Raw genomic sequence first — 27,027 nt, 5'->3', positions numbered from 1 at the left:
TTAAATTACTTCAAATTTTAGGTCAATTTCAGATTTGGACATATACACACACCTTTTTTGTTGTTTCGAACATTTTTTTATTTTGTTGCTCCTATCAGAAACACTTCACAATAATGAAACTGATGCATTTTGCCATTCAGTTGAGAAAAGCAAGGTTTTATTCTTCATATTTTTAGGCAAGGATATAAACCTTAAATTTTCCATTACTGCTTCCTTCACATAAGTGACTCTCCCCAATTGCTAGTCCTCAATTTAAATGTCACTGCTAGTTACATGGTGATGATATTTTTATATTACATACTGAAAGGAGCAATAACTATTTTGATTTAGTGATATTTTAGGGATATTTTCTTTTATAGGCTTGGAAAAAATTTTATTTCCTATAACAAACATGAAAGTGACCAAATCCTAAGTATTTGGTCCCCCAAACTATCACAAAGTTAACACACGTGTATTTCTTACCCTGGTCAAAAAATAGAACATCACCAGTACCTCTACATCCCCCTTTATATCTCCTCCATATCAACAGCTCCCCTTTCTACTAGAAACATTTGTGTACAAGCATTGGTATGAACATATGTTTTCATTTCTCTTTGGTAAATGCCTAGGAGTAGAATGGCTGGGCTCTATTTTAGGTGTATGTTTAACTTTAAGTAAGTGACCAACTGTTTTCCAACAGTTGTACCATTTTGCATTCCCACCAGCAGTATATGAGAATTCCAGTTGTTCTACATATTCTCCAACACTTGTATTTTGGGTTCCTGGACCCAATGTCAACATGAGTTGGGGAGTTTCCACCAAGCAATTCTTGCACTCTAGCGCTCTAACTGCAACCTATGATTCAACTTAATTCTGACCCTGTTTACCTGGAGATAGTGTCAGATTCCACAGGTTCAGTCATACAAGACTGCCTCTCCCCAACTTCACATGCCAATCACAAGCTCCAGGTTGTTACCTGTGCTTCTGACCCACTAGCTATGGATTGGGGGGTTTCAACAACTTCCTCCTTGGGTTTGATTAATTTGCTACAGTGGCTCCTAGAATTCAGATAATTCTCTTCTCTTCTCTTCTCTTCTCTTCTCTTCTCTTCTCTTCTCTTCTCTTCTCTTCTCTTCTAAATATGAAATTTATTGTCAAATTGTTTTTCATACAACAACCAGTGCTCATCCCAATAGGTGCCCTCCCCAACACCTATCACCCTCCCACCCCCCATCAACCCTCAGATTTTTCTCAGTTTCTAAGAGTCTCTTATGTTTTGGCTCCCTCTCTCTCTAACCTTTCTTTCTTCTTCTTCTTCTTTTTTTTTTCCCTTCCCCTCCCCATGGTCTTCTGGTAAGTTTCTCAGGATCCACATATGAGTGAAAACATATGGTATCTGTCTTTCTCTGTATGACTTATTTCACTTAGCATAACACTCTCCAGTTCCATCCACGTTGCTACAAATGGCCAGATTTCATTCTTTCTCATTGCCACGTAGTATTCCATTGTGCATATAAACCACAATTTCTTTATCCATTCATCAGTTGATGGACATTTAGGCTCTTTCCATAGTTTGGCTATTGTTGAAAGTGCTGTTATAAACATTGGGGTACAACTGCCCTATGCATCAGCATTCTTGTATACCTTGGGTAAATTCCTAGCAGTGCTATTGCTGGATCATAGGGTAGGTCTATGTTTAATTTTTTGAGGAACCTCCACACTGTTTTCCAGAGTGGCTGCACCAGTTTGCATTCCCACCAACAGTGCAAGAGGGTTCCCATTTCTCCACATCCTCACCAGCATGTATAGTCTCCTGATCTGTTCATTTTAGCCACTCTGACTGGCGTGAGGTGGTATCTGAGTATGGTTTTGATTTGTATTTCCCTGATGAGGAGCGACGTTGAGCATCTTTTCATGTGTCTGTTGGCCATCTGGATGTCTTCCTTAGAGAAGTGTCTATTCATGTTTTCTGCCCATTTCTTCACTGGATTATTTGTTTTTCGGTTGTGGAGTTTGGTGAGCTCTTTATAGATTTTGGATACTAGCCCTTTGTCCGATATGTCATTTGCAAATATCTTTTCCCATTCTGTTGGTTGCCTTTCAGATAATTATTTTCTTACTAGATTACTGGTTTATCATAAAAGGAAATAATTCAGGAATAGCCATATGGGAGAGATGCATGGGGCAAGGTGTGGGGAAAGGGACACAGAGCTTCCATGCCTCTCCAGGTGCACTGCTCTCCCTGCATCTCCACATTCACCAATCTGGAAGCTCTCTGAACCCTGTCTTTGGGGTTTGTATGGAGGCTTCATTGCATAGGCATGGTTGAGTAAATCATTGATTATTGGCAATTGATTCAGTCTCCAGACTCTCTCCCCACTACCTCCCATCAGGAGGGTGGGACTGTAAGTTCCAATTCTCTAATTACATAGATGGTTGTCCTGACAACCAGCCCCCATCTCTAGGTCCAAAAATCACCTCATTAACATAATGAAAGACACCTTGATTACTTTCATTACTTAGAAATTCTAAGGGTTTTAGAAGCTCTGTGCTAGAACAGGGGACAAAGACCAAATATATATTTCTTATTATAAATCACAGTATCACAATGTTAGTAAGGGCATTCTTAAGTTTTTTACATTCTAGTGTATGTGTAGTGGTATCTCAATGTGGTTTGAATCTCATTGTGGTATCTTGTCAGAGCTGTCAGCTAAGGACCTAGCTTGGGAACAAATCTTGTAGAGTTTGGGTGCTGGCCTCCTGGGTATTGTATATACACAAAATCAACAGCTGATTAGCACAATGACTCCAAATGATGGATTGGTCTTTTTATTTTTTATTTTTTGCCATCAGTTCCAGTGACCAGTTTGTGGGATTTGTGCATCTTATTCCTAGAGCCTTAGGCTCTGCCACATTAGGGGTATTATTCCAAGGTCTGATTCAGGGTTGGTAACACTTTTGCCAGAGATAGAGTATGGGTTCCACTAAATTTTGCAGAACCACAAAATGGGGTCCTTTGCCAGTAGGATAAGAGCTGCATTAGTAGGGAAAGCCTGGTGGAAGCTTTTGAGATTGTCCCCTTTCCCATGGCCAACATAGTAAATTAAAAGTCGTTTCACATCCTGGGCATCAGGGAAGAAATTAATGCCACCATTAAAAACCTTAAAGGATAAAAGGGTGATAGTTCCCATCATATTTCTATTTAATTAATCAGTTTTTCTCCACAAAAACCAGACAGATCCTGATGATGATAATAGGCAAACTACCACAAATTAACCAAGTTGCATCTGTAGTTGCAGCTGCTGTGCCAGATATGGCACCTTTTCTAGAGTAGGTTAACAAAGCTTTACATAGTTAATATTTGATGACCAGTGATCTGGCAAATATTCTTTCAGTTTTTCTCAGGAAGAATCAGTAGTAATTTGCAGGCATATGGGATAGACATCAGAATGGTCTTGACCCAGGAAGATGTTAGTTCTCTCATGTTTAGTCATAATATAATCCAAAGAGCTCTGGTCTACCTGGGTACTCTTCAGAACATTATATTGATCTACTGTATCAGTGACATTGATTAATTTTGCTGGATGAGCCATAAGTGACAAGAATGTTGGAAACCTTTGTAAGATACATACACTCCAGAGGATGGGGGATAAACTTGATGGAGAGTCAGACATCTGTCACATCAGTAAAGTTTTAGAAAAAGTATTATGATCTGGGTCATGCCAGGGAATTCTCTCTGAAGTAAAGGACATGTTATTACAACCTCTACCTTCAATCATGAAGCAGCAACTTAGGTCTTCTTTATGTTGTCGAGGCAGAATATTCTTCATTGAGGAATACTGCTTTGACCCATTTGTTGAGTAACACAGAAGAAGGCCTCCAGTTTTGAGTGTGGCCCAGGGCAGGAAAGAGTCTCACACTTGATAGATTACTGATGAGTCTACTCAACTCATGACTTGGATTTGACAGATCTAGGTCCAGGATGGGCAACTCAGGCTTCATGCTCACATGATAAAGATGAAACCTCTGACTGTGGTGCACCATGTGACCATGAAGTATGAACTCAGTGAGAGGTACCAGTGCAACAGTGGTGGATGACATGGATGTTGGGCCACTTGCTCATGTAGCTTATTTGTGCCCTTGGCCCTGTTCATGCCTGATTCCAGATGTAGCACTACATCTTTGGACTGGATTACAGTTGGTCCTGATTGACCCAGCTTGTACTTCATGGAGAATTCATTATGATTAGCTGATGAAGAAGGAAAGAGGCTGAATTTGTTCCATAGATGGTTTGGTTCAGGATGTGAGTGTAAACCAAAAATGGACTGCAGCTATATCATATCCTCACTTGGAGTGGGAAAGATAGCAGTGAGAAGAAATCATCCTAATTGGCAAAGCTTTTGTCATTGTCTCTGATTATTCAATTTGTCTGGAAAGAAAAGTGGCCGGAGGTAAGCCTAAAGACTCACAGGCAATGGAGAATGCCTTGGATGATTGGTCAGGTGCCTAGAGGAGATAACAGAAGACAAGACACGAGGATCTCTGGAAAAGAGGCATATAAATGGATCAATGGGACTGGGTGTAAAGTGCTGCATATATTCATGCCTGTCAGAAAGCATCCTCAGTGATGAGACACTCAATAGCCATATAAAATCAGTTGACATCTACCAATTCCTGCCATTGATGATCACAGTGTTGGTACGATTGGGATCATGAGCAGAGTAGCCAGTTAAGCAGGGATGGAGATTATGTATGGGCCCAAATGCATGGACGCCCACTTAACAAAGGAGACTTAATTACTGCCACTGATGAATGTCTACTCTTCCAGCAGCAGAGAGAATATTGATTACCCAGTACAGCACCATCCCTTGAGGAAGGCAACCAGCTATTTGGTGAAGAATTGATTCCATTGGGCGTCTTCCATCTTGACCAAAATTGACATATATTTCAGACATGGATTTGTCTTTCATATATTCAGGTCTTCAGCCAGCACCACCATCTGAGGGCTGAGGAACCTACTCTACAGAATGGAAGGTAAGACAATGGCCACATGACCATTAGATCTATTGGTCCTGTTAAATATTGCATTATTCAGAAGCTGCCTGCCACACAGTGGGATGAAATGGTCTTTTGAAGGTGCACATGATGCACCAGCATGGAGATGATATCCTATGAGGATGGGGCAGACTCTTTTGAGTTTTCTATGCACACAATATATAAATTAGAAACTTCCATGAAATATTGAACAGAATTGGTAATATTTGGCATTTCTTCTCTTTCCTAATTTCTTTCCTACTGTTCAATAGTGTCAAATTTTGTTTGTATAGATAAAGGCCATGTTATTGGGGACATAAATTTAGAGTTGCTATAATTTCCTGGGCAATTAAAACTTTTATCATTATGGTTCTGTGTCCTTTTTCTCTGCCTTTTTTGTCTTAAAGTCTACTTTATCTGTATTAAGATGGCTACATTGATTTCTTTGATTTGTATGTGCATATTGTATCTTTTTCCATTTTTTACTTACACATTTTTGTATCTTAAAATTTTTTTTAGTGTTTATTTATTTTTGAGACAGAGAGAGACAGAGCATGAGCCGGGGAGGGGCAGAGAGAGAGGGAGACACAGAATCTGAAGCAGGCTCTAGGCTCTGAGCTGTCAGCACAGAGCCAACGCAGGCTCAAACTCACAAACGGCGAGATTATGACCTAAGCTGAAGTCACACGCTTAAACTGCTGAGCCACCCAGTCGCCCCTTGTATCTCTACTTTAAAAAAGTGTTTCTCTTTAAAACAGCATACAATGTGGTTTTTGATTTTTTAAAACCCAGTCTCATAATCTTTGTCTCTTAATTGGAACATTGAGTGTTTTTATGTTTAATGTAATTACTGATATATAAATCTACCATTTTCCTTTTTCTTTCTCCTTCTGGTCCTTTTTTGAATTAAGTATTTTTATTATTTATTTTTCTGTATTAATAGATTAATTATAAGATATTTTACTATGCTTTTAATGGCTATTCTTGATTGTAGATTACAATCTGCATCCCTGATTTATCAAAGTTTAACATAAATTAGTACTTAAAAATTTTTTTTATAATGTTTATTTTTTGAGAGACAGAGTGCAAGTGGGGAAGGGGCAGAGACATGGAGACACAGAATCCAAAGCAGGCTCCAGGCTCCGAGATGTCAGCACAGAGCCTGACGCAGGGCTTGAACCCGCGAGATCGGGATCTGAGCCCAAGTTAGACGTTCAACTGACTGAGCCACTCTGGAGCCCTATAAATTAGTACTTTTACCTTTTCCCAGAAAATTCAAAAACCTTAGAATACTTTAATTCCATTTGTACTTATCCTGATCTATTATTGCTGTTTATTTAATTTTCTCTGTATTTTAAGACCTGCAGGATTTAGTGTTATTGCTTTATACAATCACTATTTGTTTACTTCCCATTTTTTCTCTCTTCATTCCTTTATTTCTTACATCTTTAATATTTTACCTATGATTACTTTTCTTTTGCCTGAAGGAAACTTTCAATATATTTTTTATATAGGTCTAGAAGTGGCTCTCAGGTTTTGTTTGTTTGTTTGCCTGCCTGCAAATGTTCTTATTTTACCAGCATTCTTAAGGGATATTTTTGTTGGGTATAGTTTGGCAGCTTTTTTCCCCTTTGATGCACTTTGAAAAAAATATACATTGTCTTTTGATTTCCTTTGTCCCTGTTGAAAAGTGATATTTTCTGTTGTGAAGGCATTATTTCTTTTTGTAACGGGGAGTGCTTTCAAGATTTTTCTCTTTGCCTTTCTCTTTCAGAAGTTTTACTATGGTTTGCACAAGTGTGTTTTACTTTGCATTCATCTTGCTTGGGGTCATAGGGTATTTTGGAGCTGTGACACAGTATCTTTCACCAATTTGGGAAAATTCTCGGTCATTATTTACCTATTCTTTCTATTCTCTTCCTTTTAGATTATACTTACCCTTTCACTGTATCTCCTGTGTGTATTACTCACTTTTTTTTTTCCAGTTTATTTATTTATTTTGAGAGAGACAGAAACAGCATGAGTGGGAGAGGGGCAGAGAGAGGGAGAGAGAGAATCCCAAGGAGGCTTCACGCTGTCACTGTGAGATCATGACCTGAGCCAAAACCAAGAGTCAGATGCTTAATTCACTGAGCCACCCAGGTGCCCCGTCTTACTCAATTTTTATCCTGTCAGTCCTCTTGTTTCTTTCTTTCTATTCTTTTTTTTTTTTTTTTTAATTTTTTGACTATAGTTGACTACAATGTTACAGCACTTTCAGGTGAACAACATATTCACCTGATTCAACAACTCTGTTATGCTGTGTTCACAAGTGTAGCTACCACCTATCACCGTACAGCACTATTACAGTACCATTAACTATATGTGGTACCTTTCATCTCTATGACTTATCCACTCCATAACTGGAAGCCTATATCTCCCACTCCCCTTCACCCATTTTGCCCATCATCCCACTCCCCTTCCCTCTGATAGCCATCATTTGTTCTCTGTATTTATAAGTCTGATTCTGCTTTCTGTGTGTTTATTCATTTGTTATGTTTTTTAGATTCCATGTATAAGTGAAATGGTTTTATGGTATTTGTCTTTCTCTGTCTAACTTATTTCACTTAGCATAATACCATCTAGGTCCATCCATGTTGTTGTAAATGGCAAAATCTCATCCTTTCTTATGGCCAAGTAATATTCTATTGTGTATACAGACACACACACACACACACACACACACACACACACACCCCATTCCTTCTTTAACCATTAATTATCAGTGGACACTTGGGTTGCTTCCATATCTTAGCTATTGTAAATAATGGGGCAATAAACATAGGGGTGCATATATCTTTTCGAATTAGTGTTTTGTTTTCTTTGGGTAAGTACCTGGTAGTGTAATTATTGGATCCTATGGTATTTCTATTTTTAATTTTTTTGAGAAACTTCCATACTCTTTTCCATAGTGTCTGCACCAATTTACATTTCCACCAATAATACACAAGGGTTTCTTTTCCTTCACATCCTCACCAACACTTGTTTCTTGTCTTTTTGATTCTGGCCATTCTGACAGGTGTAAGGTAATATCTGATGGTGGGTGGTTTTGCTTTGCATTTCCTTGAGGATTAGTGATGTTGAACATCTTGTCATGTGTCTGTTGACCATTGGTATGTCTTCTTTGGAGAAATGTCTATTCAGGTCTCTGCCCATTTTTAAATCAGATTATTCAGTTTTTGGTTGCTGGGTTGCATTAGTCCACATATTTTGGATATTAACCCCTTATTGGATATATCATTTGCAAATGTCTTCTGCCATCCAGTAGGCTGCCTCTTTGTTTTGTTGATGATTTCCTTAGCTGTGCAGAAGCTTTTAATTTTTATGTAATCCCAGTAATTTATTTTTGCTTTTGTTTCTTTTGCCTTAGGAGACATATCTAGAAAGATGTTTCTATGGCTTATGTCAAAGGAATTACTACTATGTTATCTTCTAGGAGTTTTATGGTTTCAGGTCTCACATTTAGGTCTTTAATCTAAGACCTAAATGTAAGAAAGTGGCCAGTTTCACTCTTTTGCATGTAGCTGTCCAGTTTTCCCAGCACCGTTTATTAAAGAGACTGGCTTTTCTCCATTGTATATTCTTGCCTCTTTTGTCATAGATTAATTGATCACATCAGTGTGGATTTATAGTTTGAGCAATTTTTGACTTATCTTCCAATTCATTAATTCTCTTTTTGACTATGTCTTGAATGTTGTTTAACACATAAAAGCTTTTTTTTTTTAAGTTTGCCTTTTATTTTTATTTAATTTCAGTAGAATTAATGTACAGTACCATATACAGTGTTTCAGGTGTACAATATAGTGATTCAACAATTCTATACATAACTTAGTGCTCATCACAGTAAGTGTACCCTTGGGTTCCTAGGGGGCTCAGTTGGTTAAGCGTCTAACTCTTGACTTCTGCTCAGGTTATGATCTCACAGTTTGTGAGATTGAGTCCTGCATCTGTCTCCGAGCTGACAGTGCAGAGCCTGCCTAGGATTCTCTCTCTCTCTCTCTCTCTCAAAATAAATAAATAAATTAAAAAAAAAAAGCACAAAACAAAACAAGTATACTCTTAATCCCCTTCACCTATTTTATCCATCCCCCCCACCTCCTTTCTGATAACCACCAGTTTGTTCTCTATATTTAAGAGTCTGTTTTTTCATGTGTCTCTTTTTTTCTTTGTTCATTTGCTTTGTTTCTTAAATTCCACATATAACACATAAAATCTTGAATTTTAATTATTTTATTTAAAAACTTTGTAATTCTCCTTTGGTTCTCTGTCACAATTTCTGGTTCTCTTCCCAAATTAAGAATCTTGTCTTTTATAGCCTTGAACATATTAAGTATAGTTATATTAAAGTCTCTGCCTATTAACTCTGTGGGTAGTCTGGAGACCCTCTCTAGTAGGTCTGTATTTGATTGCTATTTACTTTTGTCTTTAGTCATATTGTCTTGTCATCTCAGGTCCCTTAGCTATTTTGATTAAGTGCTAAAGATTATGAAAAACTAGAGATAATTTGCAGCTCTGGATATTACCTTCCCCTCAGGGAGAATTTATATTTGCATTTATGTAGGCTAGGTATGCTGGAAATCCCAGATCTTCCTAATCCAATCAGCGTTTGAAATGCAAAGAAGTTGAGCTTCAACCTCTATAGGGGCTTATCTGTTTTCAGTTTACCCTTAGTCATAGTGGGTAGGTCCTCAAGGATCTCAAATTGTATGTTTAGAGGGTTGGGGGAGGCTTTATCAGCCACTTCTCATTTCCCAGTTGGCCCTGAATTCCAATTTTTGTCCTCCTAGCCCTGTGAGTCTGTTAAAACCTCTTAATTGGGGCCACCTGACTGGATGGCTCAGTCAGTTGAGTATCCGACTTCGGCTCAGGTCATGATCTCATAGTTCATGAGTTCACGCCCTGCATCAGGCTTGTTGCTGTCAGTGTGGAGCCCACTTTGGATCCCCTGTCCCCATCTCTCTCTGCCATCCCCCCATACTCTCTCTCTCTTTTTCTCTCAAAAATAAAATAAACCTTGCCAACAAAACAAAACAAAACAAAACAAAACAAAACAAAACAAAACCACCTCTGATCAGCTTCTCAGCCTCTCAGCTCCTACTAGTGGAACATTGACACAATTCTCTGGTAGAAAAGTGGCTTCAAATTCCGGGCTTTCTTCTTGGGTTTCCTTATTTTTCTGGGCCAAGATTGTGTAATTGTTTGCTGTCTTACTATCTGTGCCTTCAAACATTCAAAAAATATTTGATCAATTTTTCAAGTCATTCTCAGCAATAAGTTTGGTCTAAATCATCCAATCTGTATTAATGAAAGTAAAAGCCTTTTTAAATATGCCTTTAATATTCAAAGAATTGTATTCTTACCACTCAAGAATTTCTGTAGAAACACAAGTGAATGCTTTAAATTAAGGTGAGATTATTACTTTAAATTGGCTTGAGTTTGATTAAAAGGATATGCCTATCTATAAAATAATGAATTTTCATGATTGAACTATATATCACCTTTTTAGATCCCCATTTCCCTTTCAAATTTGTGCCAATCATAGGCAAAATAACCCCAAATTCTTTTTGGTAGTCCTTTCTAACACATCTGAGATTGGATGTTAAATGAAACAGGGCTTATGAACTGAATAAGCTGGGGATCAGGACACTATGCTTTGTAAGTTTAAATCTTGTATTTTTTCATCTCATTTGGAAATTAGCTCAAACTTCTTTGATCTGGGGATGAATGAAATGGATTTTGGTTTTTTATATACTTGAGTCAGAATATCGAAGAGGGAAGAGTATTGCCCTGAGAGTCGGAATGTTGACAACAAGGTAGAATTGGAGTAAGAGACTCACCAAGAGGTAGATGAAACTGAAGAGGAAATAAACAGACTACTTACATACCTACCACTGCTCACTCAGAAATTTTCCTTCCAGAGCTTATTTTTTTTTTAAAGTTTATTTACCTATTTTGAGAGAGACAGCGACAGTGTGAGTGGGGGAGGGGCAGAGAGAGAGGAAGAGAGAATCCAGTGCAGAGTCCAGCACAGAGCTTGAACTCACGAAACTGTGAGGTCATGAGCTGAGCTGAAACCAAGTTAGATGCTTAACTGACTAAGCCACCCAGGTGCCCCCAGAGCTTATTTTTTCTCCCTCATTGGAAAGGTTGTTCATTTTCATGCAATTTCTCTCATTTAGTAGACAGAGCTCACTGTGGATCAGAAAATCATTACTTATCATTGTTTTATCATATTACTATATTATTATCACTTACCACAGTGTGATACCAACCCAAGGGAAATTGAGCTGATTTTATTTTTCCTGACTTTCTGGACCTAGCGCACTTGGGCTTTCATTTTTTTTTGACTAGGAAAATAGTAAAATCTATGTGTAGACAGCGTCAATTCTCTGGAGATATATGAAGAACCCAGAGTCAATTTTTTTTTCCACATACATAACTAGACTGACAAATGACTCGGTAAATGACAGTAAAGTAAAATAAAATTTTCGAAGTGGACTCCAGTAGAAGAATTTTTAATGTCACAGCTTATCACAATATGGATATATCAACTCTGATATTTGGACAAATATGGTTAGAAAGAAAAACACCACGATTTCTTATTTTATGGGGCAGAAAATGCACTCAGTGTTTTTTTTTTCTTCCATTTAGTGATATCTGTGGTTTCTTTCCTAGGATGTATTTCTGTATTAATAATGTGTGTATATATGTGCATACAGACTTACACATTACTTCTGATTACACTGGTTACTTATGACTTTTCATATGTGGGTTATTATCATTTTGTAGTTTATATATGCACATTATATTGAATATTTCTTTAGTGTCGATGAGAAAATAAACCATTGGTATGAGAAAACACTGGCATTACAAGGTATTCATCTGGAATTATTCAACCTTTCAGAAGCAAATGAGAAAGATTATAGGATTAGACCAAATCCAGGATTTCTTTTCCTCTCTGCCCATCTGTATTCATTATAGTTGAAAGATAGACAAATGAAACTATTGGTAGCTCAGTCTTTAAAGCTTTATTACAATTTAAAAGCATTAAAAAAGAGAGAAAATGGAAAAATCTTATCAAAGGCTAGAAATGATCATCATACTGAATAGTTGAATTTTCCAGCTTAATGACAATGAAGAATGAAGATAGGTGTTGTAAAGATATGACTTCATTATTGGTATCACTCAGTATTCTCAATTGCAAAAATTGAGTATAGAGCTTTTAAAAGCCTCTGTCAGCATACAGAACTGACAGTTTGGCACATTACTGGAGGAAATGGAATGGGTCAGTGATTTTCAATTCTATGTAAACTGCAAGCCCACAGCCTCGGCTACAACACCAGAATCCAAGACTTCTCTGGACTCTTGCTGTGGTTATTGTTATGCTTCTTGGACCCAGGAATTTTGATCAAGAAAAAGGAAAGACCAGAGAGCACTAAGCTGCTACATGAATACAGAGGATATTGTCAGTTTTCCTCTCAGAAAAAAAAAAAAAAATCTATTTTTCTTCCCTTTCCCCAAAGTAACTTCCTTATAATCTAGGAATCTACCTTTGCCAACATGGCTCATGGACTCTGGTGGCAGATGGGCCCATGTTCAGTTCCAGGGGGTTCTGATTGGTGTAAGGGTAATTCTGTCCCTACTGTCATAGCGATTGGTTCTGGAATAGACATGTGTCATAATAACAGATGCTTGCTGGGCACCTTGGGTATTTTCTTTAGCTTTAAGAGTGGGCACCAGACATCTCTTCCTCTGGGCACATTTACGATGTTAGTCCTGGAACTACTACAGCCAACTTGAAGCAGAGACATGGAAAGAGAATAGAGAGAATCAAAGAGAAATGAACCAGGACCCTGACCCAGTCATCTCTGATCACTGCTTGGAGAGCTGTGAAGTAAAAATTTCCTTAATTGTTCATGAAATTTAAGTGAGCCATTTCTTGCAGCCAAGATTATTCCTACTGATAGAGAAATGAGGTCTACTTCCAGCCCCAGTGGTTCCTAATCCAGAGGACCACTCACAGGGTCTGCTTCAGGTATCCCTTGGCCAATTTGATCTAACAAGGAGGGTCACAGAGATGCTCTCCTCTGCTCCAGACCTATTTTCAAATTTTTCATGTCGTGGTCATGCTCTCCAAACTTCTCTGGTTTGTAAGCCTAGAGCCCTCCTACAAAGGCCACCTTTGCTGGGGTAGATCTTCTGGATGCAGTCTGATCCAGATCCCTCATCTTTGGTGCACAAGTGCCTGCCACGGTCTCTCCAGGCTGTGGAGAAATTTCAAAAGATTCTTCTTTCTGGCAGTCCACCAGCTCCAACAAAAATGTCTAATGAAAATATTTGTCTGTGGGAAATTCATTCTCATGCCTGGCTTCTCTAATTTACCAATGCAAATTTAGTTTTTAAACTAATTTTGGTCCAGGCACACAATCAGTTTTGGGAAGACCTATTGAATGCTTGTCAACTAAAAGTAGAAGCTACTGTGATAGAGGTAATTTGACAATAGAAAGGCTTTGTCAGGTGTGAAAATAAAACTGGAATCCTAGATGATCTCTAAGCCCAGTAAGAATAGCTGGCTTGCATTCCTGGGGTAAAATATCTATTGTGGGGGCTACTCTATAATACAAACTTACAGTGAAGCATCTTTGATGTGCATGGTGTAGAATATTGTGAGCCTGCAATCAGATAAGTTTTGTACTTTTGTTTAAATAGAACTGTCAAATCAAGACCAGGAGAAAGTGGGCAGGAGCTGGTGACCCCCCCCAATCAGGAATGATGGGGTAGGGATCACTGTCCTGAGTAAGAGATTTACCTATTGAGGTAGCTTCTGGTTTTATTTATTTACTTTTATTTTTTTTTTAGAGAGTGAGAGAGAGAGCAGGGGAGAGGGTCAGAGTTGGCGGTGGAGGGTGGGGTGGGGGGAGAGGGAGAGAGAGAATCCAATGCAGGCTTCTCGCTGACTCTGGGCTTGATCCCATGACCCTGGGATCGTGACCTGAGCCAAAATCAAGATTTAGACACTCGACTGAGCCACCCAGGCACTCCAGCTTCTAATTTAGAAGCCAGTGGTTCTGTGAAATTGTCTTTCTCTCTGTATATACATATTTAATACATGTATTGCAGGTCACTACACATAAAGGGCCACTGTGTCATATAGTAAGCTTAGGGTGACTACAAAGAATGGCATTTTATTCTTTGGAGGGTCTAAGTGAAAGTGACATAAATCCCCACCACGTTCATATCTGTACTCATGAAATTTTGTTGAGAATTCCTGTGAGAGAGAATGTCTCAGTATTGAGTCAGTTTTGTGGCCTTGAGCTAAGACAGTTGACAAGACATCTTATAATAAGAATAAGAGGGCAAGATGCCCTAAGGGCTTCACATACATTTATATCAAAATGCTGTGAAGGAAAATCAATGTTTTGCTTCTAGCAGTGAAAATCCAAACCTCACCAAATTACTAGGGATGAACACTTTATTTTCAAACACCAGAGAGGGGGATAACCTCCCCCACCAAGCTGAACAAATCCTTTACCATGACTCTGGGTATAACAGTGTGGTAGGCTTGGCAGTGACCTTAGTTTGGAACCACAATGACCTCATTCCTCCTTCCATCCAAGCCTTTTTTCTGTTAAGTTTATTTATTTATTTTGAGAGAGAGAGAGAGAGAGAGAGAGAGAGAGAGAGAGAGAGAAAGCAGGGCAGGGGCAGAGAGAAAGAGAAAGAGAAAATCCCAATGTGGAGCTTGAACTCACAAACCGTGAGATCATGACCTGAGCCAAAATCAAGAGTCAGAAGCTGAACTGAATCACCCAGGCTCCCCATCCTAGTCTTTTTTTTTTTTTTTTAATTTTTTTTTTTTAACGTTTTATTATTTACTTTTGAGACAGAGAGAGACAGAGCATGAATGGGGGATGGTCAGAGAGAGAGGGAGACACAGAATCCGAATCGGGCTCCAGGCTCTGAGCTGTCAGCACAGAGCCCGACGCGGGGCACGAACCCACATACCACGAGATCGTGACCTGAGCCGAATCGGACACCCAACCGACTGAGCCACCCAGGCGCCCCCCTAGTCTTTTTTTTAAAATGACCTCAGGGAAGCCTTTCCTGATCACTCCATCTAATATTTCGCATCCTCTTTCTCTGCATCATGTTTCTGTAACACTCGTCTTGCCCAGAAGTAGCATCTTAGAGAAGGATTCGAGTGCAAGTAGTTGGCATGGGGGTGATCCCCAGAAGGCCAGTGGCGTGTGGGAGACTGAAACAGGAGTGGGTAGGAAGCCAGTTCAGGGTGCGGCAGTCAGCAGTTTACTGCTGTGGGCAGCTGGGACTCAGTTCTGCCAGGGCCTCTGGGAAACTGCACGGACATGCCTTGGAGGATGTCTGAAGCTTCAGGAAGTTGGCGTGTTTATCCATCAGTTCTCATCAGTGGGTGTTGAGAGCTGCTGTGGGGGCTGGGGTTGCTGGTGGTGGTTGCGACTTTAACTTCCCAGTGGTTCCTGTCTCTGAGCTTGGACAGGTGTCCTCCAGCTGCCAGAGAAAGCCCTCTGCTTTGCAGAGGCTCCCAATAGGAGGTGGGAACAGAGTCCAAGGGAATCTGAGAGGGCACTGATCGTATCTGCTAGAGGATTTGTTACTCTCTAGTGGACTGTATATTTGTTTATTTTTATTGTCTATTTCCTACTATAATGTAAACTTCATGAAGACGGGGATTTTTCTGTTTTGTTCACTGAATGGCACTGGAAGCATGGTCTCTGAATTATTCACTCAACGTTTAACAACACCATTTAGTGCCTACCTGAACCCTGTACCGCTCTCACACTCTCTGACACTATGGTCTCCAAGCGGCTGTGTCGATTCCCATGGTCTTTATACCTAATCCTTAGCCTGTACCTAGTCAAGATGAAGAATTACAAGGGGGAAGATGATAATTAGACAAACACTGTTGTTGTAATGCATATTATTGTAACTAAATGAATAACTATGATGGCATGAACTGCTAGGTCAGAGAAAGATCACTTGGGAGTGGAAGAGAAAATGAAAGCAGCAGATTACAGTGCTTACTCCAACCCCAGCTTCCACAGACAGCCTCCTTGCTAACTCAGTCTGGACATGTGGAACCCCAAATCCAAAGCGTGTCTCTGGCTGACGGCAGGGTTCAGGTCTCATAACCAAGAAAGATGCTTTTGCTTTGGACTCCATGCTTCAGTCAATGCAGACTTAGATCTGCCAAATGGCACAGATGACTCATTGGGTGTGTAATTAGCAGCTATTCCAGAGCATTTTAAAAACATGTACGACTGTTAAATTACATCACACCTGCCCTGGATTTTTTCCTGTCACACTAAGTCCAAGTTTAGAATATTTATCTCAAAATATTTGGCTTATCTTTGCAGCCCATCACTGGGCTCTCTCTGAATCCCAGTTTTATCCCTGGTACCTTCCTGGTATTTTTCAATTTTACAAGTCAATGTTTTTTCTGTTTATTTTTATTTATTTTGAGAGAGAGATAGCAAGTCAGGGAGGGGCAGAGAGAGGGAGACAGAGAATACCAAACAGGCTTCACACTGTCAGTGCAGAGCTTGATGTGGGGCTGGATCTCATGAACCGTGAGATCATGGCCTGAGCCGAAGTCAAGAGTGGGTTGCTTAACTGACTGAGCCACCCAGGTGCCCCATTTACAAGCCAATGTCTAGCTCTCACTTACCTGCCCTGTCCTTTCACTCTCCTCCATCGAATGCTCACTCCCACCCACCCCTGCCCTTTCCAACACACGATAGATGTGATTACTATTCTTGAAAACTGAGTCGTAGGGCATCTTAGAACTTCAGTCAATAGGAAATATAAGTGAATTTTTTGTATATAGCCACACCTCTTTCCCTTATATTAGTGGTATTCCTCAAGGATTGAAGGTTGAAACCCCTTTCAAGTTGCATTTACACAGTTTCTAACTTTGAAGTGTTCCTCTGCAGTCGAAACTGCAGGCAGCCAAACGTCTGGATACCCAGTGCAAAGTATCAATTGTTCTTGTTAACATTTTGTAGTGTGGTTTCTGGTTGGAGACTTTTCTCTACCCAACAGAGGAGTACACACTGTTTTCAAATAATTCGTGGGAACCTCTAGAGTATATCCCCAATGTTGGAGAGGAAATTTATTTCTAAATGCAAATCCAAATAGTTTTTAAGTGTAACTATAGAGAGGAAAATTCAGGGACGTGTGTTTATGCAGGCCCATCTGGCTTGGAAGTAAAAACCTCAAGAAGAGGTAGCTTTTGCTAAATAAGGTCATCATCAAAATAACATTTCTGAATATTATTTATCCTGTGTTATTATGCTGGGCACTGCACAGAGCAAAGTGGTCATATCCAAGCGCCCGGGAGAATTAAAATGTGGTTGGGAGGTCCTGTACCCCAACTCATCAAGGTTTACAAAGGGGGCCAGTGAGTAGAGGAATGAGTACTAGTGGGACCCTTCTGTCCCAAAGATGCTATGTGGACAGAGCAAATCCACCGCATTATAAGGTCACATCTACCAGAGCCACATGGGTGTTGCCTAAGACCTTGGTTTTCCATCTCCAGAAGTAACAACAGGGGCACAAACAAGCAAATGAACAAACCACGTGGTTGTGCAAACACTACAAAAGTAGACAGAGAAAAAACCTTTACATTATGTTAAAAAAATTAGGGCCAACAAAATGTACATTTTTATCTCTGAGCTCCCTTGGTGTTTCATAAAGGTTTTCTCCCAAGTAAAACAATGAGCTTGTTGGTGTGATGAATTCACAGACGCCTCCTTTGGCGTGAAGTATTCCTGTGTTGCAAATCACTGATTTTATTAGATGGCACCTCTAGCAGCAGTCTAATGCTGCCTCATGAAAAATCCATAACAATTCAATCTAATTTTAATGATTCTGGAAAATAATAGTACGTATTTGAGAACGGGCCACTTGCTCATATTCCTACTTTCCTGTCATGTCTGTTAAAGTGAATGTGATTCATGGACTTTTGTGGCTATTTTTTTTTTAAACAGTGTATCAACCCAACTCAGTTTATATCTTTATCTTCACATATCCTTGCTTCTCTGTGTATTTCTCGCATCTTGCATATGTTTACAGCTTGTTTACTTATTCATTTGGTTTCTAAGCTCATTGGAGGAAGATCAAAACTAACTCAGTTGAACATTTAAACCCATTATGACCCTTCTTCACAGAAAAATGCACATAATGGCTTTCTTTTTTGTTTTAGAGTGTAGCTGAAAATAACTATACCTGACGATTCTCTTCAGGCATATAATTAGAGAGCAGGAGGAGTTTCTAAGATAAACAGAAAATTGACGAAAGCCAATCTTAGAGTAGATTGTAACTCTGTCCTATTTGTCTTTTAATTCCTTTTGTTTACTTATGTGTAAATCTCTATTCATGTGACACCTTCATCGTGTGAAAGTCATGCTATTTTCCTGTCAGGGTAAACCCTCTGGGAATACACAAGAACTTGATGTGTGGTCTCAAATAGGTCACTATCTTTTTTTTTTTTAATATGGTTACAATAATTCATCTTCTAGAAGCCTAATACTGGAAGAGAACAGGATACTACTGTATTTTTGTATGATCTAATTCTTGTGTATTAGCATTACCATCTATCACTAATTAGAATGTACACAACCTTCAATATCTCAGGGTAGGAGAATACGTTACTTCTTGAGTTCCATAGTTGTTCACATTCCTTTTCTAGATATACATAGTTATTAGATTATGTTCATTGCGTGATTTTTCCTGTCAGGATCATAATTTACCAACAGCAAATATGTAGTTTGCTAATAAAATATTAGCCTATACCTATGTTTCTATTCCTGTTTTCTGGTACATATGCTTTTAGTGTGATGTATTTTTATTGGTGTACAATTTTAGCAAGATGAAGACTTGGTATTATTCCTTTGTTTTATTACATTTTAATGGTTTTAAACACCATTTGTTGTCTGCTGCTATTAAGAAATCTAATCTTGGGGTGCCTGGGTGGCTCAGTCGGTTAAGCATCCAACTTCGGCTCAGGTCATGATCTCACTACTTGTGAGTTTGAGCCCCGCATCAGGCTCTGTGCTGACAGTTCAGAGCCTGGAGCCTACTTTGGGTTCTGTGTCTCCCTCTCTTTCTGCCCATCTCTCATTTATGCTCTCTGTCTCTCAAAAATAAATAAAGATTAAACAATTAAAAAAAAGAAATCTATCCTTGAATAGATAATATAACACTTTGAAAATAAGTGGAAACAAGGATTTCCTAAAAGAAAATCAGAGTACTGAAATAATGGTAGAAGTCTGTTCAGTTGCCTCAGTTTTCCTAGTTAGAACAGAGTAGTCTGGAGAGATACAATTGAAATAAATGCAAGGTTTGTTTGTTGACTTTGCTACGTGCATATGCACACCTATATAGGAGTGTTTGCCCAAATCACCATCTGTGGAGGTCAGGGAGGTCACAGTCTGCTATATGACATATTACATAAACAGTACTTCTGAGAACATTGGCAATCACCCCTAGAGGGGTGTGTCGTTTCATGGGTCAGATTCCATCTATATTTCTAAGTCCTGCCTTCCTGAACTTTAAAGCCAAATATACTTGTCTCATCCTATTGTCCCTCAGGTTAGTAAAAGATTTATTAACATACAAAAAGGTAAGAGAACCTGGTCCAGACAGCCTGTTTATCTAGAAAGCTACTGATTTGGATCATACCATGTAAAATCTACTTTCAAAAATCCAAAGGAGAAATAAGTAACTTAATATATGAATTTTGGCTGATTTTTCTTGTGGCAGATGGAAATGTCAATGAACCATTCATACATTCTCTAGGGAATTACAGAATATTTGTCTTTAAGTGGGTTTTTGTTAAGTATGAAAATCTCTTACTGCAGTCTTTTTTTTCCTCCAGAGAGATCTGCTAGTGGGTAGGCTGTGGAATAGTTGATGCTTTCTCTTTTTCAGACCATGTCAGTATTTGTATTTTAGCACTTACAACATATAGGTTTGGTCTCTCTAATTCCTAAGACAATCCTTGATTGATCTTGAACACGGTGGGCTTTATTATGGTAGACTTGGCCTCATGAATTGGTGGGCATAGAATTACTGGTGCAGTGCTATGTTCTGTATCCAGGGTGCTTGGAATAATGCTAGGGTTGTCAGGCAGAGGTACTTTGGGCATATTCATGCTTCAATATACATATGATGCCTTATCAAGATGATTATTTCTTTTGCATGATGACTCATCCTAATACTACCATATTGAATTGTCCTCTTCTTGACCACTTTTCTGAATGTTCTCCCTTGGCCTTCCAGCCCTACGTTCAAGACACTTAAGTTGCTGGGACATAAAAATAAGATAGAAGAAATCCAATTGTCTAGAAAGTAGTAAAGAACATCTCTAGAGCATCTGGGGAAATTTTTCTGGTGTAGCCTAACTCCTGTCCACTCACTCTGGATTCTGGCAGTTTTCCTTATAACTCTTATGGCTCCTAGACAATGAGAAGCCTGACTGGGGAGAGAGTTTGCACCTTGCATTCACTGTCTCTTTTTTTCATAACTTTTCCTCAGCTCCTGAAGTTCTCCACAGTATCAGAGTAATGGATCTATGATGCTGTAGGTGGTTGGTGCAGCAGTATGGGGAAAACGTTTAACATTGTTCCAAGGGATATATAAAAACCACAAAATAAATGTGGTACAGTTCCCCAAAGGTCAAAGTATTTTTTCTTAAAGCTCTACAATTTAGGTTGGGCTCACCGGGGTGATTCTGATGCTCTGCATGTGACTGCTTGAACTAGAATATTTAAGGTGGCTTCTTTACTCACATGTTTGGTGCCTCAGGTGTGAGGGCTGTAAGAAGTGGGGTTAGCCAGCCAGGCAGCTCTCCCTCTTTCCACATGGTCTCTCCATTCGGGGAGTGAGACCTTTTATATGGTGACCCAAGGCCAAACTGTGAAATCACTTATCAAGTTTCTGCTTGCATCATAGTTGCTAATGTCCCATTGACCAAAGTAAGTCACGTGACCCAGCCTAGAATCAGTGTGGAGAGGGATTGAAGTCTAAAAGCATGATTCATTGGGGATTGCCTACCACATGGAGGAATTACCTGAATTTTAGCAATGAAACAGGTAATTTCAAGATTTCAAGATTGTCTTTATGGTGGGCCAAGACTCATGTACTCTGGATAATGCATTTACTCTTCTCTGTTGCTGAGAACTGACCCAGGCCAGTTTGGCATGCCCATCTATTAGGTTCTTTTTGGTATATCCTCAGAGATATTAATGGTAAGAGGTAAAGAGGGTCAACTGCTCTTTTATAACTTTGTATCAGGTTATGAGGGAAAGCAAGTCTCAGATCAAATTCTGCCATTCACATAGACATTTCTATAGGCAGGCACAAAATAATCCTAAATTATTTAGGGATCTCACCCAGGGCTCCATTCCTAAGGACAAAGATTCCAGGGCTCCCAAGAGTCTTACCTTCCTTTCCTTTTTTTTTTTTTTTTTTTTTCAGTCATAGATAGTGTCTATAAAATATTGTAGCCAATTTGTATTTCTCCACTGCCACTGACTTCCCAAATGAAAGCCTCATTTGTATCAATTAACAAGCCGCTAATTCCACCAATGAAAATCCACTTCTAACATTATTCTGACTAGGAAAGCTCTGGTAGTGGAGGGAGAAAACAATGTCTGAAGGCTTTTTAGTCATTACCTCTAGTGTATGACTTTTCTAATAAAATTTAGCTAATCATCTCCAGACTGTGGATTTCTGACCAGGGCAACATCTTATCCCAACAGTGTAATTGTAACTGACACACACTATCTATACTAGGGAATATTAAAGACTAGGTACTGTAGCGTGTACCTTAAAGGGTGCTTGCTTTGGTGGAAAAAATTGAGAAGCCTTCAGCAGCGTATAGGAAATTGGGACCTTGAGGATTATGCTTTGTGGATTCATTGCTTTTGGAAACAGCAACATCCTAGTTCTCAGGTAACTTGTTTCTAAAAACATTTTTTTTTAAATGTTTACTTATTTTTGAGAGAGAGAGAGAGAGAGAGAGAGAGAGAGAGAGAGAGATTGGGGGAGGGGCACAGAGAGAGGGAGACACAGAATCTGAAGCAGGCTCCAGGCTCTGAGCTGTCAGCACATAGCCTGACGTGGGGCTCGAACCCACAAACTGTGAGATCATGACCTGAGCTGAAGGCAGATGCTTAACCAACTGAGCCACTCAGGTGCTCCGGTAACTGTTTCTAAAACTGAGTTTTGTGCACATATGAAAATTCCATGATATGTGAAAATTTTATGAAAGTATTTTACTTATTATTATTAACTATTTTAAACATATACAAATGTAGAAGCTGTACCCATCACCTAGCTTCCATGACTATCAATATATGACCAAACTGTTTAATCTCTTCTTTATTCTCCCTGCTTTCCACCCAGCTGCCTGATTTTAAAGTAAGTCCCAGGTATCATGTCATGTCATCTGTAAATACTTCAGTGTATTTTTCTAAAAACAGATAAGAATTCTTATTAACATAAGCATAATACTATTAATTCATCTAAAAAATGAACAGTTCCTCGATATTTAGTGTTCAAATTTCTCTGAATCATAAATGTCTATAATTGGCTTGTTTGATTCTGGATTCAAACAAGGCCCAGAGATTACATTTGATTGATATGCACCTTGGGTCCCGAACAGAGTTTCCAAATGTCAACGCTATTGACACTGGACTGGATAGTTATTTGCAATAGGGGACAGTCCCATGCATTACAGGATACTTAGTAGCATCCTTCACCTCTGGCTTCCAAATGCCAATAGCACCGGCCCTCAATGCGTCAACCAGAAATGTCTCTAAATATTGCCCAATGTCCTGTAGGAGTAAAATTGCCTTAGTTGAGAGCCACTGATCTAGCATTCATGTTTAAATTTCTGGCGAAAATAGTTCACAGTTGGTATTGTATATTTGTTGTTGCATCATATCACAAAGCATAAAATAATTGTTTATCTCTTTTTGATTAATGATTTCATGTGTTGTCTACCTGATTTATCCATGCTAAAGTTTCTCATTTGTTTTTCACCCAAGAATTTTAATAGCCATTGATGATTGTTTTATTAGGGATTGCAAAATGGGGATTTTACAGTTTTATCATTCTTTCTACATTTATCAGCTGGGATTCTAGTATAAAGAAAAATGTTTCCTTATCAATGATTTGATTACACTGTAAATGAAGAAACACTATTCCTCTACTCACAACATTTCTGACACTAACTATGTGGATTTTTCACCAAGTAATTTTCTACCTGCAGGTTAAGGGTTCAGTCTCACAAGATTGCCCCCTACTTCTGATGCCAGTTGCAAGTCCCAGATTGTTACCTATACTTTGGACCAATCAGCTATAAATCGGGGGGTCTTATGACCCCCTCCTTGGGTTCAGTAACTTGCTAGAGAAGTGCACAGAACTCAGGGAAACACTTTACTTACTAGATCACCAGTTTATTATAAAGGGTACACTCAGGAATAGCCAAATGGAAGAGACACATAGGGCAAGGTATTGGGAAGAGGCACAGAGCTTCCATACTCTCTGGGCATGCCACTGTCCCAAGATGTGTTCACCTATCTGGGAGCTCTCTGAACCCTGTTGTTCAGGGTTTTTATGGAAGTTCCATTGTATCAATTAAATCATTGGGTATTCGTGATTGAGCTCAACCCCTAGTCCCTCTCCCCTTGGAGGTTGTTGGTTGGGCTGAAAATTCCAGTCCTCTAATCACATGGTTGGTTCATCAGCCAACCAGCCCCCGCCCTCCAAGAGTCACTGTTAGCATAAAATCAGGTGTGGTTAAAAGGGGTTTATCATGAATAACAAAAGATGCTCTTTCCACTCTTTATCACTGACAAAATTGTAAGGGTTTTAGATGTATGTTCTGTGCCAGGAATTGGGGATAAAAGCCAATTATATATTTCATTATTTTACAAGATCATGCTCCATCCCCTGGCCTTTGGACACAGATGCCTTACAGTAAACTGCTTGTACAAGTCAAAAGATACTAGCACATTACGAGAATCCATTTAATCATTATCCAGTCCATCATCATATTGTATGAAAATGTCTCCCAGGGAGACACCACTCAGGTTTGCAGGCTTTCATCAATCTTGTCAGGTTCCAAAAGGAGGAGAGGGGTGGGGGGTCTCAGCAATATATGTTCTTCATTTGCTTTTTTCACTTAACAATATATCTTGAAGAATACTCTATAGCAGGGTTTATCAATAGCAGCACTATGGACCAGATGATTCTTTGTTGTAGGGAACTGTTCTGTATATTGAAGGATATGTAACATCCCTGGCTTCCACCCACCTAATACCAGGAGCACCTCTATCTGCCATTAGACAATCAGCAATGTCTCCAGACATTGCCAAATATCTGTTGGGGTGGGGGGAGCCAAAACCATCCGTAGCTGAGAACCAGTGCTTTGTAACAATGTTGAGAGCTTTCTCATTCCTTTTTAAGACAGCACTATACTCCATTTTGTGACTGTACCATAGTTTATTAAGTAACAACCTACAGATGAGCATTTAGGTTGTTAACAGTGTTTCACTATTACAAAATGTACTACAGTGAATGGTGTTTTGCCTACATCATTTTATGTTGTCACTAGTGTATTTGTGATAGGATTCCGAGAAGTAGGATTGCTAGGTCAATGGGTAAACATGTGTGTGTGATCTATCTCGAATTCCCCACCTTGGGGGTTGTACTATTTTTCATTCCCTACAGCAAGGTATGGAAGTGCATGTTTTCCTATAGCCTCACCATAGAGCATGTTACATATTTGGAATTTTGTTCGTATGTTTAAGAGACATTGGCTTTAGATTTTAAGTCAAAGAAAGTTTTCTCCATTTTCATATTATAAAAGAATGACCTATGTTTTCTCCTACTACTTACATATGTCTAGGTTTAACATTTAGATCCATTTGGAATTTATTCTGGTTTATGGTATGAGGAATAGTTTCAATTTTATATTTTTCTATATAGCTAACCAGCCACCCATTAGATAGACAATTTCTTCCATACTGATTTGAGATTGTGCCTTTATAACATCCTAAACTTCCATATTCAATTTGACATAGTTTTGGATTTTCATTTCTTTTTCTATTAGTCTATCAATGCATGTGCCTATACCAAAGGCTTTATAATATGTGCCTGGTAGGGCTATCTTTCCTGTCCCACTATTTGTTGTTGTTGTTGTTGTTGTTAAATTCACAAAACAACTTAGGGAGAACTGACATTTTCATAATGCTGAGTTTTTCTATCCAAAATTATGACATGTCTGTCCATTTATTCAAGCCCTCTTCTATGTCTTGCAGGAGTGTTTTATAGTCTATAAACATTTTGGTCATCATACAACTCAAAGAGGAAGGCCCTCCTTCTCCCATTTCACTCACAGGGCACACACGTTTTGAGACTCATCTTTTCATTTTTGTTGTCATGATCATTGAAACCTGATTCTACCTTACTGGAAACTTGGGAGGTAGGGAGATGAATTGCATATAGAAGGAATATGGGCTTTGGAGTTAGGCTGCCTTTGGTTTGAATTTGGTTCTGTCATTTATCAGCTCTGTAATTGTGAGCAAGTCCTCCTTGGAAATTTAGAGATTTTTACCTTTTACTGTAATAAAGATGGAAAGAGATAACATATGTAAAGCAGCTAGCACAGTGCCTGACACGAATAAGAGCTCAGTTTCCATGGTAGCTGATACTAGGTGGAGTCACTTAATTTTCCCAGTAAGTATCCTGGTTGTGAACAATTTTCCAGTATGGAATTAAAAACCATATCACCGGCCTTCTGTGTGTTTGAAACATAGGTATCTCCTACATCACATATCTGTCTAAAAAAAGAAATCCATCCACCTTCTATCCATGTTAATTTCATCCATGCTTGGCAATACCATGCTGCTTTGTGCTTTTTCTCTTTTTCCATTAGTTGGCATTTTTTTAGACTTTACATTTTGTCTCATTTTGACAAAATGCTGGAATAACCTGCAAGTCGTGGTAGAAGTTTCACTCATCTGAACAGTGATGGATCATCTTTTCTAGGAAGCCATCAATCAACAGCAGCTAACAAGAATATGGAGTGGGGCAGGAGTGGGAGGGGGCCTGAAGGTCACTTTACTTGGTTCACTGACTACTTGCCACGAACCCTTTTGATTGATGTTGTGGAAATTTCTGCTGATAGCATCACTATTTCAGGACAGCGTTGACTTGCTTTCCCTGAGCGGATTTCTGATTTTAGTTGAGAATCAGCATTCTAAACTTTTGAAATTTCATGCAGACAGCAGCATTAATTGAGCACCCACTGAATACTGAGCACTGTGCAACGGAGTTAAAAGTCAGTAGAAGGCCCAGTGGTGGCCTGTCCCAGGCTGGGTGTCTGGGTTAGGCCCGGCTACACTCTGGGGACATGGGCCTGACTGGTCCACTTAGAGAGCCAAGGAAGTTGGGCTGGTCAGTGCTCAACTACCAAGGAGTGTTGGTTCACTGAGGGAAGAGTCATTACGGGGAAACCGAGTTAGGGAGCAGGAGTGAAGTTGGGATTCTCTTTTGGAGAACAGAGAATGAAATTTGGTGCTGTGGCCAACAGAGCAAGAAGAGGCAGTCCTGTAGTCCTAAAGCCTTGGTTGAAAGCTGTAGAGGCTGAGCAGATGGTGGGGCAGGAGTTAGGCCAAGGTCAGAGGCAAATAGCCAGCATTTCTCTTGAGAGATGGGTTGTGCTGACAGAGTGTGGGGTATAGTGCACATTTTTCAAAGGGCAGTCCTAGACATCTCCAGGAGTCAACCACTGAGCAGTGGCCCCTCATCTTAAAGGGACCCTATCCTCAGGTCAAAGAGATTCTGTGCCTGTAGCTAATAGGCTCAGCACTCTATAAGCAAAACTGCTGTACAAGGCAGGGACAGAATTATACATACATATATATA

At 39.3% G+C, this 27,027-nt stretch overlaps 1 protein-coding gene across 1 annotated transcript in view; it reads left to right on the top strand.

The window, feature by feature from the left end:
• Window positions 1-12,762: 12,762 nt before the first annotated feature.
• RASGEF1B (RasGEF domain family member 1B) overlaps window positions 12,763-27,027 on the top strand; it is a 642,507-nt gene continuing 628,242 nt past the window's right edge. Inside the window, exon 1 of the mRNA XM_049630719.1 lies at window positions 12,763-12,946. The gene's annotated coding sequence lies outside the window, so the exon portion shown is untranslated. The remainder of the gene's footprint in view (window positions 12,947-27,027) is intronic.

Source organism: Panthera uncia, chromosome B1, assembly GCF_023721935.1.
Source record: "Panthera uncia isolate 11264 chromosome B1, Puncia_PCG_1.0, whole genome shotgun sequence".
Classification (NCBI taxonomy): Eukaryota; Metazoa; Chordata; class Mammalia; order Carnivora; family Felidae; genus Panthera; species Panthera uncia.
This window is presented reverse-complemented; position numbering and strand designations above follow the sequence as displayed.